Source organism: Durio zibethinus, chromosome 3 (assembly GCF_047325235.1).
Source record: "Durio zibethinus cultivar Kanyao isolate XHJ-2024 chromosome 3, ASM4732523v1, whole genome shotgun sequence".
NCBI classification, from domain to species: domain Eukaryota; kingdom Viridiplantae; phylum Streptophyta; class Magnoliopsida; order Malvales; family Malvaceae; genus Durio; species Durio zibethinus.
The window spans coordinates 17377743-17393676 of NC_143164.1; positions in this window are offsets into that span (position 1 = coordinate 17377743).

The following is a 15934-nucleotide window of genomic DNA, read 5'->3' on the forward strand; positions in this document are numbered from 1 at the left end:
CGGCTGAGCGCCCGTACGCTTGTTTTGTGGGTTGACTTAGGCATACGGAGTTCATCCCCAGTCTAAGCATACGGAGTTCATACCCAGTCTAAGATCGAATCGGATTGAGGGTTACGACAGCACGATCGACAGCATGTAGGGGGGATCGGGGCGATCCCCGGCTTGCGCATTCTGCCTCTCCGGTCGGTTGAGCACTCGCACGCTCGTTTCATGCGTTGGCTTAGGCATACGGAGTTCATTCCATGTTTAAGCCCTAGTCAAATCGAGGGTTGTGGTAGCAGGACCGACAGCGGGATCGACAGCACGCAGAGAGGGATCGGGCCTCTTTCCGACCAGCCTCTTCGACCTGCTGAGCACCCGTACGCTCGTTTCATGGGTTGACTTAGGCATACGGAGGTCATCCCCAGTCTAAGCATACGAAGTTCATTCCCAGTCTAAGATCGGATCGGATCGAAGGTTGTGACAGTAGGATCGACAGCATGCAGGGGAGATCGGACCAATCCCTGGCTTGCGCATTCTGCCTCTCTGGCCGGTTGAAAGCCCGTATGCCCGTTTCGTGGGTTGGCTTAGGCATAGGGAGTTCATTCCATGTCTAAGCCCCAGCGAAACTAAGGGTTGTGGCAGCAGGATCGCCAGCACGCAGAGGGGGGCCCGATCGATCCCCGACTTGCGTATTATGCCTCTTCGGTCAGCTCAGTGCCCGAGCGCTGGTTTCGTGGTTTGACTTAGGCATACGAAGTTCATTCCCAGCCTAAGATCAGACCAGACCGAGGGTTACGATAGCAAGATCGATAGCACATGGGGGGGACCGGGTCGATCGCCAGCTTGCGCATTTTGCCTCTTCATCCGGTTGAGCACCCGCACACTCGTTTTGTGGGTTCACTTACACATAGGAGTTCATTCCATGTCTAAGCATACGGAGTTCATTCCCAGACTAAGATCAAACTGGACTGAGGTTGGCGACAATAGGACCAGCAGCAGGATCGACAGCACGCAAGGGGACCGAGTCGATGCCCAGCTTGCGTATTTTGCCTCTCCAGCCGGCTGAGTGCCCGCACGCTTGTTTCGTGGGTTGACTTAGGCATACAGAGTTCATACCTAGTCTAAGCATATGGAGTTCATTCCCAGTCTAAGATCAAACTGAACCAAGGGTTGTGACAGCAGGATCGACAGCACGCAAAAGGGATCGGGCCGATTCCCGACTTGCGCATTCTGCCTCTTCGGCTGGCCCGCACGCCCGTTTTGTGGGTTAGCTTACGCATACAGAGTTCATTCCATGTCTAAGCCCCAGCCGGACTGAGGGTTGTGGCATCGAGACCAACAGCACGCAGAGGGCAATTGGGTCGATCCCCGGCTTGCGCATTCTGCCTCTCCAACCGGCTGAGCGCCCGCACACTTGTTTCATGGGTTGGCTTAGGCATACGGAGCTCATTCCATCTCTAAGCATACGGAGTTCATTCCCAGTCCAAGAGTTTGAGCCATGGTGCATATGCTGGACTCAGGCATGTGCTGGTACCGCATTTTTTACGCCTGGGGCACCATCGTCAGAGCATCGCTGGAGAGCCTAACCAGCGGTATTAGGGGTTCCGACGATTGGGGGGGCCGGGAGGGTATGCGCACATGATGTGCGATGGTTGCTGGTAGTTGGCCCTTATATTGGCCCCTTATCCCCAATCAAACCTCGAGAACTCACACTCCCTGAAAGAGCATTTGAGATTTTATAGGTTTGCTGCCAGTAGCCATTAAAGTGTCTGAAATGGGGACACTTTCTTCAAACGATCACAAAATCTTCTCCACTTCGAGTTTTTAGCTGAATTTTTTTTTGCATGCAAAAAAAAAATACAAGGATGACCTCTACCAAATTTGGGGACAAAACACTTCCTAAAAAAATTTTAAAAAATCTCGAACCACAAAAAGTTTCAAAAATCGTGAAAAATAGAAAATGGGTCGTCTTGCCACGAAACATCACATGAAGGCTTAGGGGACCATTGTATGAATTTACAAGCCATAAAAATGGCATTGGCATGGTAGAAATGTGAAGATGTGCTTGAACCCACCTACCACCCGTTCGATCCCCGGCTTGCGCATCCTGCCTCTCTCTTCGACTGAGCGTCCGCATGCTCGTTTCGTGGGTTGACTTAGGCATACGGAGTTCATCCTCAGTCTAAGCATACGAAGTTCATTCCCAATCTAAGATTAGACCAGACTGAGGGTTACAGCAATAGGATCGATAGCACAGAGGGGCGGATCGGGCCTATCCCCGACTTATGCATTCTGCCTCTCCGGTCGGCTTAGCGCCGCACGCTCATTTCATGGGTTGGCTTAGGCATATGGAGTTCATTCCATGTCTAAGCCCCAGTCGAATCGAGGGTTATGGCAGCAGGACCGGTAGCGGGATCGACAGCACGCAGAGGGGGATCGGGCTGATCCCCAGCTCGTGCATTATGTCTCTTCGACCGGCCTCTCCGACCGGCTGAGCGCCCACACGCTCGTTTCATGGGTTGACTTAGGCATATAGAGGTCATCCCCAGTCTAAGCATACAAAGTTCATTCCTAGTCTAAGATCGGATCGGATTGAGGTTGCGGCAGCAAGATCGATAGCATGCAGGGGGGACCGAACCGATCGTTGGCTTGCGCATTCTGCCTCTCCGGTCGGTTGAGCGCCCGTATGCCTGTTTCGTGGGTTGGCTTAGGCATAGGGAGTTCATTCCATGTCTAAGCCCCAGCGAAACTAAGGGTTGTGGTAGCGGGATCGGCAGCACGCAGAGGGGGATCGGGCCGATCCCCGGCTTGCGCATTATGCCTCTCCGGCCGACTCAGTGCCCGTACGCCCGTTTCATGGGTTGGCTTAGGCATACGGAGTTCATTCCATGTCTAAGTAGATAGAGTTCATTCGCAATCTAAGATCGAACCAAACCAAGGGTTGTGGTAGCAGGACCAGCAACAGGATCGATAGCACACAAGGGGGATCGGGCTGATCCCCAGCTTGCACATTCTATCTCTCCGGCCGGCTAAGCGGTTGCACACTCGTTTCATGGGTTGGCTCAGGCATACGGAGTTCATTCAATGTCTAAGCCCCAGTCGGACCGAGGGTTATGGCAGCAGCAACGACAGTGGGATCAGCAACACGCAGAAGGGGACTAAACTGATCCCTAGCTTGGGCATTATGCCTCTTCGGCCGACTCAGCGCCCGAACACTCATTTCGTGGGTTGACTTAGGCATACGGACTTCATTCCCATTCTAAGATCGGATTGGACCGAGGGTTAATGTAGCAGGATCGACAGCATGTTGGGGGCGATCGGGTCGGTCTCCCACTTGCACATTCTGCCTCTTTAGTTGGCTGAGTGCTCACACGCTCATTTCGTGCATTAGCTTAGGCATACGGAGTTCATTCCCAGTCAAAGATCAGACCAGATCGAGGGTTACGGTAGCAGGACCGGTAGCAGGATCGACAGCACGCAGGGAGGGACCGAGTTGATCCCTGGCTTGTGCATTCTACCTCTCTGGTCGGCCTCTTCGGTCGGCTAAGCGCCCGCACGCTTGTTTTGTGGGTTGACTTAGGCATACGGAGTTCATCCCCAGTCTAACCATACGGAGTTCATTCCTAGTCTAAGATCGAATCAGATCGAGGGTTGCGGCAGTAGGATCGACAGCATGTAGGGGGGATTGGACCGATCCCCAGCTTGTGCATTCTGCATCTCCGGCCGGCTGAGCGCTCGCACGTTCGTTTCGTACGTTGGCTTAGGCATACAGAGTTCATTCCATGTCTAAGCCCCAGTCAAATTGAGGGTTGTGGCAGCAGGATCGGCAGCAGGATCGACAGCACGTAGAGAGGGATCGGGTTGATCGCTGGCTTGTACATTATGTCTCTCCGATCGACCTCTTCGACCGACTGAGCGCCCGCATGCTCGTTTCATGGGTTGACTTAGGCATACAGAGGTATCCCCAGTCTAAGCATACGAAGTTCATTCCTAGTCTAAGATTGGATCGGATCGAGGGTTGCGACAGCAGGATCGATAGCATAAAGGGGGGACTGGACCGATCCCTGGCTTGTGCATTCTGCCTCTCTGGCCGGCTGAAAGCTCGTACACCCGTTTCATGGTTTGGCTTAGGCATAGGGAGGTCATTCCATGTCTAAGCCCCAGCGAAACTAAGGGTTGTGGCAGCAGGACTGGCAGCACATAGAGGGGGACCTGGTCGATCCCCGACTTACGCATTATGCCTCTCCGGTCAGCTCAACGCCCGAGCTCTCATTTCGTGGTTTGACTTAGGCATACGGAGTTCATTCCCAGCCTAAGATCGGAATGGACTAAGGGTTGCGGTAGCAAGATCGATAGCACGCAGGGGGGACCGGGCCGATCCCCAGCTTGCGTATTCTGCCTCTTCATCCAGTTGAGCACCCGCACACTCATTTCGTGGGTTCACTTACACATACGAAGTTCATTCCATGTCTAAGCATACGGAGTTCATTCCCAAAATAAGATCAAATCGGACCGAGGTTGGTGGCAGCAGGACTAGCAGTAGGATCGACAGTACATAGGGGGGACCGGGCCGATCCCCAGCTTGCGTATTTTGCCTCTCCAGTCGACTGAGCGTCCGCACGCTTGTTTTGTGGGTTGACTTAGGCATACGGAGTTCATACCTAGTCTAAGCATATGGAGTTCATTGCCATTCTAAGATCGAGCCAAACCGAGGGTTGTGACAGTAGTATCGATAGCACGCAGAGTGGATCGGGTCGATCCTCGGCTTACGCATTGTACCTCTCCGGTCGGCTGAGCGCCCGCATGCCCGTTTCGTGGGTTAGCTTACGCATAGGGAGTTCATTCCATGTGTAAGCCCCAGCCGGACTGAGGGTTGTGGCAGCGAGACCGACAGCTCATAGAGGGGGACCGGGCCGATCCTCGGCTTGTGCATTCTGCCTCTCCGACCGGTTGAGCACCCGCATGCTCGTTTCATGGGTTGGCGTAGGCATACGGAGTTCATTCCATCTCTAAGCATACGGAGTTCATTCCCAGTCTAAGAGTTTGAGCCACGGTGCACATGCTGGGCTCGAGCATGTGCTGGTGCCGCATTTTTTTCACCTGGGGCACTATCGTCGGAGCATCGCTGGAGAGCCTAACCGGCGGTATTAGGGGTTCTGGCGATTGGGGGGCCGGGAGGGTGTACACACATGATGTGCGATGGGTGCTGGTACTTGGCCCTTATATTGGCCCCCTATCCCTCATCAAACCTTGAGAACTCACACCCCCTGAAAGACCATTTGAGATTTTATAGGTTTGCTGCCAGTAGCCATTAAAGTGTCTGAAATGGGGACACTTTCTTCAAACGGTCACAAAATCTTCTCCACTTTGAGTTTTTAGCTGAATTTTTTTTTGCATGCCAAAAAAAATACAAGGATCACCTCTACCAAATTTGGGGACAAAACGCTTTCTAAAAAATTTTTAAAAAATCTTGAAGCATAAAAGTTTCAAAAATCGTGAAAAATAGAAAACGGGTCGTCTTGTCACGAAACTTCACATGAAGGCTTAGGGGACCATTGTATGAATTTACGAGCCATAAAAATGGCATTGGCATGGCAGAAATGTGAAGATGTGCTTGAACCCACCTACCACTCGTTCGATCCCCGGCTTGTGCATCCTGCCTCTCTTGTCGGCTGAGCGTCTGCACGCTCGTTTCGTGGGTTGACTTAGGCATATGGAGTTCATCCCCAGTCTAAGCATATGGAGTTCATTCCCAGTCTAAGCATACGGAGTTCATTCCCAGTCTAAGATCAGATCAGACCAGACCGAGGGTTACGGCAGTAGGATCGGTAGCACGCAGGGGGGACCAGGCCAATCCCCGGCTTACGCATTCTGCCTCTCCGGTCGGCTGAGTGCCTGCATACTGAGTTCATTCCCAATCTAAAATCAAATCGGACCGAGGGTTGCGACAGTAAGATCGACAGCACCCAAGGGGGACCGGACCGATCCCTAGCTTGCGCATTCTGCCTCTCCGGCCGGTTGAGCAGCCGCCCTCCCGTTTCATGGGTTGGCTTAGGCATAGGGAGTTCATTCCATGTCTAAGCCCCAGCTGGACCAAGGGTTGTGGCAGTGCGACCGATAGCACGCAGAGGGGGACCGGGCGGATCCCCGGCTTGTGCGTTCTGCCTCTCCGATCGGCTCAGCACCCACACGATCATTTCGTGGGTTGACTTAGGCATACGGAGTTCATTACCAGTCTAAGATCAAATCAGATCGAGGGTTGTGGTAGCAGGATCGATAGCACGTAGGATGGGATCGGGTCAGTCCCCGGCTTGTGCATTCTGCCTCTCGACCGGCTGAGCGCCCAGACACACGCTCGTTTCGTGGGTTGGCTTAGGCATACGGAGTTCATTCCATATCGAAGCGTACGGAGTTCATTTCCAGTCTAAGATCGGATCGGACTGAGGGTTGCGACAGTAGATCGATAGCACGTATGGGGGGATCGGGCCGATCCCCGGCTTGCACATTCTACCTCTCCGACCGACTGAGCGCCAGTACGCTCATTTCGTGGGTTAGCTTAGGCATACGGAGTTCATTCCATGTCTAAGCCCCAGCCGGACCGAGGGTTGTGGTAGCAGGACTGGCAACGGGATCAACAGCACGTAGAGGGGGACCAGACTGATCCCCGGCTTACGTATTATACCTCTCCGGCCGGCTAAGCGCCCGCACGCTCCTTTCATGGGTTGACTTAGGCATACGGAGTTCATTCCCAGCCTAAGATCAGATCAGACCGAGGGTTACGGTAGCAAGATCGACAGCACCTAGGGGAGACCAGGTCGATCCCCAGCTTGTACATTCTACCTCTTCAACCGACTGAGCACCCGCACACTCTTTTCGTGGGTTCCCTTACACATACGAAGTTCATTCCTTGTCTAAGCATACGGAGTTCATTCCCAGACTAAGATCAGACCGGACCGAGGCTAGCGGCAGCAGGACCAATAGCAGGATCGATGGCACACAGGGGGGACCGGGCTAATCCTCGGCTTACGCATTCTGTCTCTCCGGTTGACTGAGCTCCCACACGCTCATTTAATCGGTTGGCTTAGGCATAGGTAGTTCATTCCATGTCTAAGCCCCAGCAGGACTAAGGGTTGTGGCAGCAGGACCGGTAGCACGCAGAGGGGGATCGGTCTGATCCCCGACTTGTGCATTATGCCTCTTCGATCAGCTCAATGCCCGTACGCTCGTTTTGTGGGTTGGCTTATGCATACGGAGTTTATTCCCAGTCTAAGATCGGACCGGACCGAGGGTTACGACAGCAGGATCGATAGCACGCAGAGGGGACCAAGCTGATCCCCGGCTTACGCATTCTGCCTCTTTGGCCAGCTGAGGCCCGCACGCTCGTTTCGTGGATTGGCTTAGGCATACGGAGTTAATTCCATTACTAAGCATACGGAGATCATTCTCAATCTAAGATCAGACCTAACCAAGGGTTGTGGTAGCAGGACCAGCAACAGGATCGACAACACGTAGGGGGGATGGGGTCGATCCCCAGCTTGTGCATTTTGCCTCTCCGATCGGTTGAAAACCCGTACGCTCGTTTCGTGGGTTGACTTAGGCATACGGAGTTCATTCCTAAGTCTAAGCATATGGAGTTCATTCCCAGTCTAAGATCGGATCGGACTGAGGGTTGCAGCAGCAGGATCGATAGCATGCAGGGGGGACCGGGCTGATCCCCGGCTTGCACATTTTGCCTCTCTGGCTGGCTAAGCGGCCGCACGCTCGTTTCGTGGGTTGGCTTAGGCATAGGGAGTTCATTCCATGTTTAAGCCCCTGTCAGACCGAGGGTTGTGGCAGTGGGACCGGCAGCATGCAGAGGGGGACCGAGCTAATACTCAGTTTACGCATTACACCTATCCGACAGGCTCAGCGCCCGTACACTCGTTTCATGGGTTGACTTAGGCATACGGAGTTCATTCCTAGTCTAAGATCAGATCAGACCAAGGGTTGCGGTAGTAGGATTGACAGCGCTTAGGGGGGACCGGGTCGGTCCCTGGCTTACACATTTTGCCTCTCCGATCGGTTGAGCACCCACACGCTCGTTTCGTGGGTAGGCTTAGGCATACGGAGTTCATTCCATGTCTAAGCATACGGAGTTTATTCCCATTCTAAGATCGGATTGGGCCAAGGGTTGCAACAGCAGGACCAGCAGCAAGAATGGCAGCACGCAGGGGGGATCGGGCCGATCCACAACTTCTGCATTTTGCCTCTCCGGCCAACTGAGCGCACGCGCGCTCGTTCCGTGGGTTAACTTAGGCATACGAAGTTCATTCCATGTCTAAGCCCTAGCCGGACCGAGTGTTGTGGCAGCAGGACCGGTAGTGGGATTGACAGCACGCAGAGGGGGATCGGGTCGATCCTCAGCTTGCGCATTATGCCTCTCCGATCGGCCTCTCCGATCGGTTGAGCTCCCGCACGCTTGTTTCGTGGGTTGACTTAGGCATACGGAGTTCATCGCCAGTCTAAGCATACGGAGTTCATTCCCAATCCAAGATCAGATCGGACCGAGGGTTACGACAGTAGGGTCAGCAGCACGTAGAGGGACCGGGCGGATCCCCGGCTTGTGCATTCTGCCTCTCCAATCGGTTGAATGCCCGCACGTCCGTTTCGTGGGTTGGCTTAGTCATAGGGAGTTCATTCCATGTCTAAGCCCTAGTCAAACCGAAGGTTGTGGTAGCAAGACCGACAGCACGCAGAGCAGGACCGGGTCGATCCCCGGCTTGCTCATTATGCCTCTTCGACCGACTCAACGCCCGAACACTCGTTTAATGGCTTGACTAAGGCATACAGAGTTCATTCCCAGTCTAAGATCACACCAGACCGAGGGTTGTGACAGTAGGATTGACAGCACGCAGGAGGGGACCAAGTCGGTCCCCGACTTACGTATTCTGCCTCTCCGGTCGGTTGAGCGCCCGCACGCTTGTTTCGTGGGTTGGCTGAGGCATACGGAGTTCATTCCATTTCTAAGCATATGGAGTTCATTCCCAGTCTAAGATCGAATCAAGATCGAGGGTTGTGACAGCAGGACAAACAGTAGGATCGACAGCACGTAGGGGGGATCGAGCCGATCCCCAGCTTGCGCATCCTACATCTCCATCCGGCTGAGCGCCCGTACGCTCGTTTCGTCGGTTGGCTTAGGCATACGGAGCTCATTCCATGTCTAAGCCCCAGCCAAACCGAGGGTTGTGGCAGCAGGATCGGCAGCACGCAGAGGGGGATCAGGCTAATCCCCGACTTGCGCATTATGCCTCTCTGATCGGCCTGTCCAATCGGCTGAGTGGCCGCATGCTCGTTTCATGGGTTGACTTAGGCAAATGGAGTTCATCCCCAGTCTAAGCATACAGAGTTCATTCCTAGTCTAAGATCGAACTGGATCGAGGGTTGCGACCGCAGGATCGACAGCACGCAGGTGGGACCGGGCCAATCCCCGGCTTGCACATTCTGCCTCTTCAACCGACTGAGCGTCCGCACACCTGTTTCATGGGTTGGCTTAGGCATAGGGAGTTCATTCCATGTCTAAGCCCCAGTCGGATCGAGGGTTATGGCAGCGGGACCGGTAACACGTAGAGGGGGATCGGGCCAATCCTCGGCTTACGCATTATGCCTCTTCAATCGACTCAACGCCCGCACGCTCGTTTCGTGGATTGACTTATGCATACGGAGTTCATTCCCAGTCTAAGATCGGATCAGATCGTGGGTTACGACAGCAGGATCGACAGCACGTTAGGGGGGATCAGGTCAATCCCCAACTTGCGCATTCTACCTCTCCGACCGGTTGAGCGCCCGTACGCTCGTTTCATGGGTTAGCTTAGGCATACGGAGTTCATTCCTGTCAAAGCATACGGAGTTCATTCCCAGTCTAAGATTTTGAGCCACGGTGCACATGCTAGGCTCGGGCATGTGCTGGTGTCGCATTTTTTTTGCTCGGGGCACCATTGTCGGCGCATCGCCGGAGCATCGTCGGAGAGCCTAACCGGTGGCATTGGGGGTTTCGACGATTGGGGGGGCTAGGGGGTGTGCGCACATGGTGTGCGATGGGTGCTGGTATTTATGTCATGGGCTTCGACCTTAGACTCAGAAACCATGTGGCCTTAGGCTTGGAATCTCCTTTTTTATGCCTAAGTCAGCCTAAAACACAAGCGTACGGGCACTAGAACAATGGGAATGGCTGATTATGCAAGTTAAAGAGAAACAGGATAAGAAGGTAGAATTTTGGAAATGCTCTTGTATTCACTGAAATGAAAGTGTTTGATGGTGTACAAATGAGGGAGGATCAGCCCTCTATTTAAAGTTGAGGCTCTAGCTTACACTTAATGGTAATATCCCTAGAATAAAGGCTAAAATAATGGGATTATACAGATAACAATCAATCAGGATGCTAACTCCTAATTTTCAGGGTCAACCAAATATGCCAGGATGCTGCTGCTGATCCTGCCTGCTTTCAGAAGCTTCCCTTGCGTGTCCAGCACCTTGGGCCCTTTTGGATGTGGTGCGAGCAGCTTGTATGCCAGGCCTTGATCTCACGGGCTGGCCTGCAAGTTGGACGAGCATTCTGAACTCGTTCGCTAGGCTTTGCATGTAGATACCCGCCAGCACACCTGGTCTATAGGCCTCAACCTCTGGCTCGCCTGCTGGTGCACCTGATGTGCCTGGCGCACCCGTCCAGGTTATGACATTCTCCCCCACCTGATTGTGCAATGCCCTTGTTGTGTCTTCTGCATGGTACTACTTGATCTGGTCCCTGAACTGCCATAAGTCATTTGTTGGTTCCCAACTCGCCTCACTATCTGGAAGTCCCTTCCAGTGCACCAAGTACTCTTATCTTTGCTGATAGTTCTTCTGTCTCACCTTTCGGTCAGCTATGATGCTGTGGACCTCCTTCTCATATGAGGCCCTTACTCCAAATGGTGCACGCTTTAACTCTGCCCGTCCTGGATCTCCTTCATCCTCATAAAATGGCTTGAGCATGCTTACATGGAACATCGGGTGTACCCTCGACTTGGGTGGCATATCCAGCAGGATCGACAGCACGCAGAGGGGGATTGGGCTGATCCTCGGCTTGTGCATTCTGCCTCTCCGGTCGATTGAGCGCCCGCACGCTCGTTTCATGGGTTGGCTTAGGCATACAGAGTTCATTCCATGTCTAAGAATAGGAGTTCATTCCCAGTCTAAGATCGGACCAGACCGAGGGTACCGACAGTAGGACCAATAGTAGGATCGACAGCACGCAGGGGGGATCAGGTCGATCCTCGACTTGCGCATTCTACCTCTCTAGCCGGTTGAGTGCCGTACGCTCATTTCATGGGTTGACTTAGGCATACGATGTTCATTCCCAACCTAAGATCGGATCGGACTGAGGGTTACGATAGCAGGATCGATATAAAGTAGGGGGGATCGGGCCAGTCCCTGGCTTGTGCATTCTGCCTCTCCGACCGATTGAGCGCCCATACGTTCGTTTCATGGGTTGGCTGAGGCATACGGAGTTTATTCCATGCCTAAGCATATGAAGTTCATTCCCAGTCTAAGATCGGACCGGATCGAGGGTTGCGACATTAGGACCAGTAGCAGGACCAACACACAGGGGGGCCCGGATCGATCCCCAGCTTGAGCATTCTTCCTCTCCGATAGGCTGAGCGCTCGCACGCTCGTTTCATGGGTTAGCTTAGGCATATGGAGTTTATTCCATGTCTAAGCCCCAACCAGACTGGTGGTTGTGGCAGCAGGATCGGCAGTGGGATCAGCAGCACGTATAGGGGGACCAGATCAATCCCCGACTTGCTCATTAATCATCTTCAGTCGGCTCAGTGCTCATACGCTCATTTTGTGGGTTGACTTAGGCATATGAAGTTCATTCCCAGTCTAAGATTGGACCAGATCGAGGCTTGCGATAGCAGGATCGATAGCACGCAGGGGGGACCGGGCCGATCCTCGACTTACGCATTCTACCTCTCCAGTCGACTGAGCGCCCGTAAGCTCGTTTCGTGGGTTGGCTTAGGCATACGGAGTTCATTCCATGTCTAAGCCCTTGCCTGACCGAGGGTTTTGGCAATAGGACCGGCAGCGAGATCGGCAGCACACAGAAAGGGACCGGGCTGATCCCTGGCTTGTGCATTATGCCTCTCCAGCCGACCTCTCCGGCCGGCTGAGCGCCAACACGCTCGTTTTGTGGGTTGACTTAGGCATACGAAGTTCATCCGTAATCTAAGCATATGGAGTTCATTCCCAGTCTAAGATCGGACCAGACCGAGGGTTACGACAGTAGGATCGGCAGCATGCTAGGCTTTGCGTGCAGATACCCACTAGCATGCTTGGTCTGCGGGCCTCAACCTTTGGCTCACCTGTGGTGCGCCTGATGTGCCTGGCGCGCTCGCCTAAGGCGTGACACTTGGCCCTTATTTTGGCCCCCTATCCCTCATCAAACCTTGAGAACTCACACCCCCTGAAAGAGCATTTGAGATTTTATAGGTTTGCTACCAGTAGCAACTAAAGTGTCTGAAATGGGGACACTTTCTGCAAACAGTCACAAAATCTTCTCCACTTTGAATTTTTAGCTGAATACTTTTATGCATGCCAATAAAATATGAGGATAACCTCTACCAAATTTAGGGACAAAACTCTTTCTAAAATAATTTTAAAAAATCTCGAACTGTAAAAAGTTTCAAAAATTGTGAAAAATAGAAAACGGGTCGTCTTGCCACGAAACTTCACATGAAGGCTTAGGGGACCACTGTTTGAATTTACAAGCCATAAAAATGGCATTGGCATGGCAGAAATATAAAGATGTGCTTGAACCCACCTACCACCCGTTCGATCCCCGGCTTACGCATCCTGCCTCTCTGGTAAGCTGAGAGTCCGCACGCTTATTTTATGGGTTGACTTAGGCGTACAGAGTTTATCCCCAGTCTAAGCATACAGAGTTCATTCCCAATCTAAGATCAGACCAAACCGAGGGTTACGGTAGTAAGATCGACAGCACGCAGGGGGGACCGAGTCGATCCCCAGCTTACACATTCTGCCTCTCCGGTAGGCTGAGCGCCCGTACGCCCATTTTGTGGGTTGGCTTAGGCATAGGAAGTTCATTCCATGTCTAAGCCCCAGCCGGACTGAGGGTTGTGGCAACGGGACCAACAGTACGTCGAGGGGGATCGAGTCGATCCTCGGCTTGCACATTATGCCTCTTTGGTTGGCTCAACACCCACACGCTCGTTTCGTGGGTTGACTTAGGCATACGAAGTTCATTTCTAGTCTAAGATTGGATCGGACCGAGGGTTACGGTAGCAGGATCGATAGCCCCTAGGAGGGATCGGGTCGGTCCCCGGCTTATGCATTCTGCCTCTCCGGTCGGTTGAGTGCCTGCACGCTCGTTTCGTGGGTTGGCTTAGGCATACGGAGTTCATTCCATGTCTAAGCATACGAAGTTCATTCCCAATCTAAGATCGAACCAGATCGAGGGTTGTGGTAGCAGGACCAGCAGCAAGATCGATAGCACGTAGGGGGGACCAGGTCGATCCTCGGCTTGCGCATTCTGCCTCTCTAATCGGCTGAGCACCCGCACGCTCGTTTCGTGGGTTGGTTAGGCATACGAAGTTCATTCCATGTCTAAGCCCCAACCGGACCAAGGGTTGTGGCAACAGGATCAGCAGCAGGATCGACAGCACGCAGAGGGGGATCGGGTTAATCCTCAGTTTGTGCATTATGCCTCCCCGACCTACCTCTCTGGCCGATTGAGCGCCTGCTTGCTCGTTTCATTGGTTGACTTAGGCATACGAAGTTCATCCCCAGTCTAAGCATACGGAGTTCATTCCCAGTCTAAGATCAGACCAGATCGAGGGTTGCGGTAGCAGGATCGATAGCACACAGGGGGGATCGGGCCGATCCCCGGCTTATGCATTATGCCTCTCCGATCGACTCAACGCCCAAACGCTCATTTCGTGGGTTGACTTAGGCATACGAAGTTCATTCCCAATCTAAGATCAGACCGGATCGAGGGTTGCGGTAGCAGGATCAACAGCACGCAGGGGGGACAGGGTCGGTCCCTGACCTACGCATTCTACCTCTCCGATCGGTTGAGCACTTGTATACTCATTTCGTGGGTTGGCTTAGGCATACGGAGTTCATTCCATGTCTAAGTATACGAAGTTCATTCCAGTCTAAGATCGGACTAGACTGAGGGTTACGACAGTAAGACCAGCAGCACGATTAGCAGCACGTAGGAGGGGATCGGGTCGATCCCTGACTTGCATATTCTGCCTCTCCGGTTGGCCTCTCCAGTCGACTGAGTGCCTGTACGCTCGTTTCGTGGGTTGACTTAGGCATACGGAGTTAATCCTCAGTTTAAGCATACAAAGTTCATTCCCAGTCTAAGATCAAACCGGATTGAGGGTTACGACAGCAGGATCGACAGCACGTAAGGGGGACCAAGCCGATCTCCGGCTTGCACATTCTGCCTCTTCAGTTTTGTGGGTTGGCTTAGGTATGGGGAGTTCATTCCATGTCTAAGCCCCAGCCAGACCGAGGGTTGTGGCAGCGGGATCGGTAGCATGCAGAGGGGGATCGGGCCAATCCCTAGCTTGTACATTCTGCCTCTCTGGCCAACTGAGCGCCCGCACGCTTGTTTCATGGGTTGGCTTAGGCATACGGAGTGCATTCCATGTCTAAACATACGGAGTTCATTCCCAGTCTAAGAGTTTGAGCCACGGTGCACATGCTGGGGTCGGGCATGTGCTAGTGCCATATTTTTTTCGCTTGGGGCACCATCGCTGGAGCATCGTCGAAGCACGCAGGGGGGACCAGACTGATCCCCTACTTGCGCATTCTACCTCTCTGGCCGACTGAGCGCCCGCACGTCTGTTTTGTGGGTTGGCTTAGGCATGGGGAGTTCATTCCATGTCTAAGCCCCAGCCAGATTGAGGGTTGTGGCAGCAGGACCGGCAGCGGGATCGGCAGAACACAGAGGGGGACCGGGCTAATCCTCGGCCTACACATTATGCCTCTCCGGCCGACTGAGTGCCTACACACTCGTTTCGTGGGTTGACTTAGGCATACGGAGTTTATCCCCAGTCGAAGCATACCGAGTTCATTCCCAGTCTAAGATCAGACTGAAACGAGGGTTGCGACAGTAGGATCGACAGCACGTAAGGGGGACCAGGATGATCCCCGACTTGTGGATTCTGCCTCTCTGATCGGTTGAGCGCCCGCACGCCTATTTCGTGGGTTGGCTTAGGCATAGGGAGTTCATTCCATGTCTAAGCCCCAGTCAGACCGAGGGTTGTGGCAACGGGACCGACAGCACGCAAAGTGGGATCGGGTCGATCCTCAGCTTGCGCATTATGCCTCTCCGGTTGGCTCAGCGCTCAAACGCTCATTTCGTGGGTTGACTAAGGCATACGGAGTTCATTCCCAGTCTAAGATTGGATCGGACTGAGGGTTGTGGCAGCAGGATCAACAGCACGCAACGGGGGATGGAGCGATCCCTGGCTTGCGCATTCTACCTCTCCGGTCGATTGAGCACCCGCACGCTCGTTTTGTGGGTTGGCTTAGGCATACGGAGTTCATTCCATGTCTAAGGATACAGAGTTCATTCCCAGTCTAAGATCAGACCGGATCAAGGGTTACGGTAGCAGGACCAGCAACAGGATCGACAGTATGCAAGGGGGACCGAGTTGATCCCCGTCTTGCGCATTATGCCTTTCCGGTTGGCTGAGCACCTGCACGCTCGTTTCGTGGGTTGACTTAGGCATACGGAGTTCATCCCCGATCTAAGCATACAGAGTTCATTCACAGTCTAAGATCGGATCGGACCGAAGGTTGCGACAGCAGGATCCGTAGCACGCAGAGGGATCAAGCTGATCCCCGACTTACGCATTCTGCCTCTTCGGCCGGCTGAGCGCCCGCACGTTCGTTTCGTGGGTTG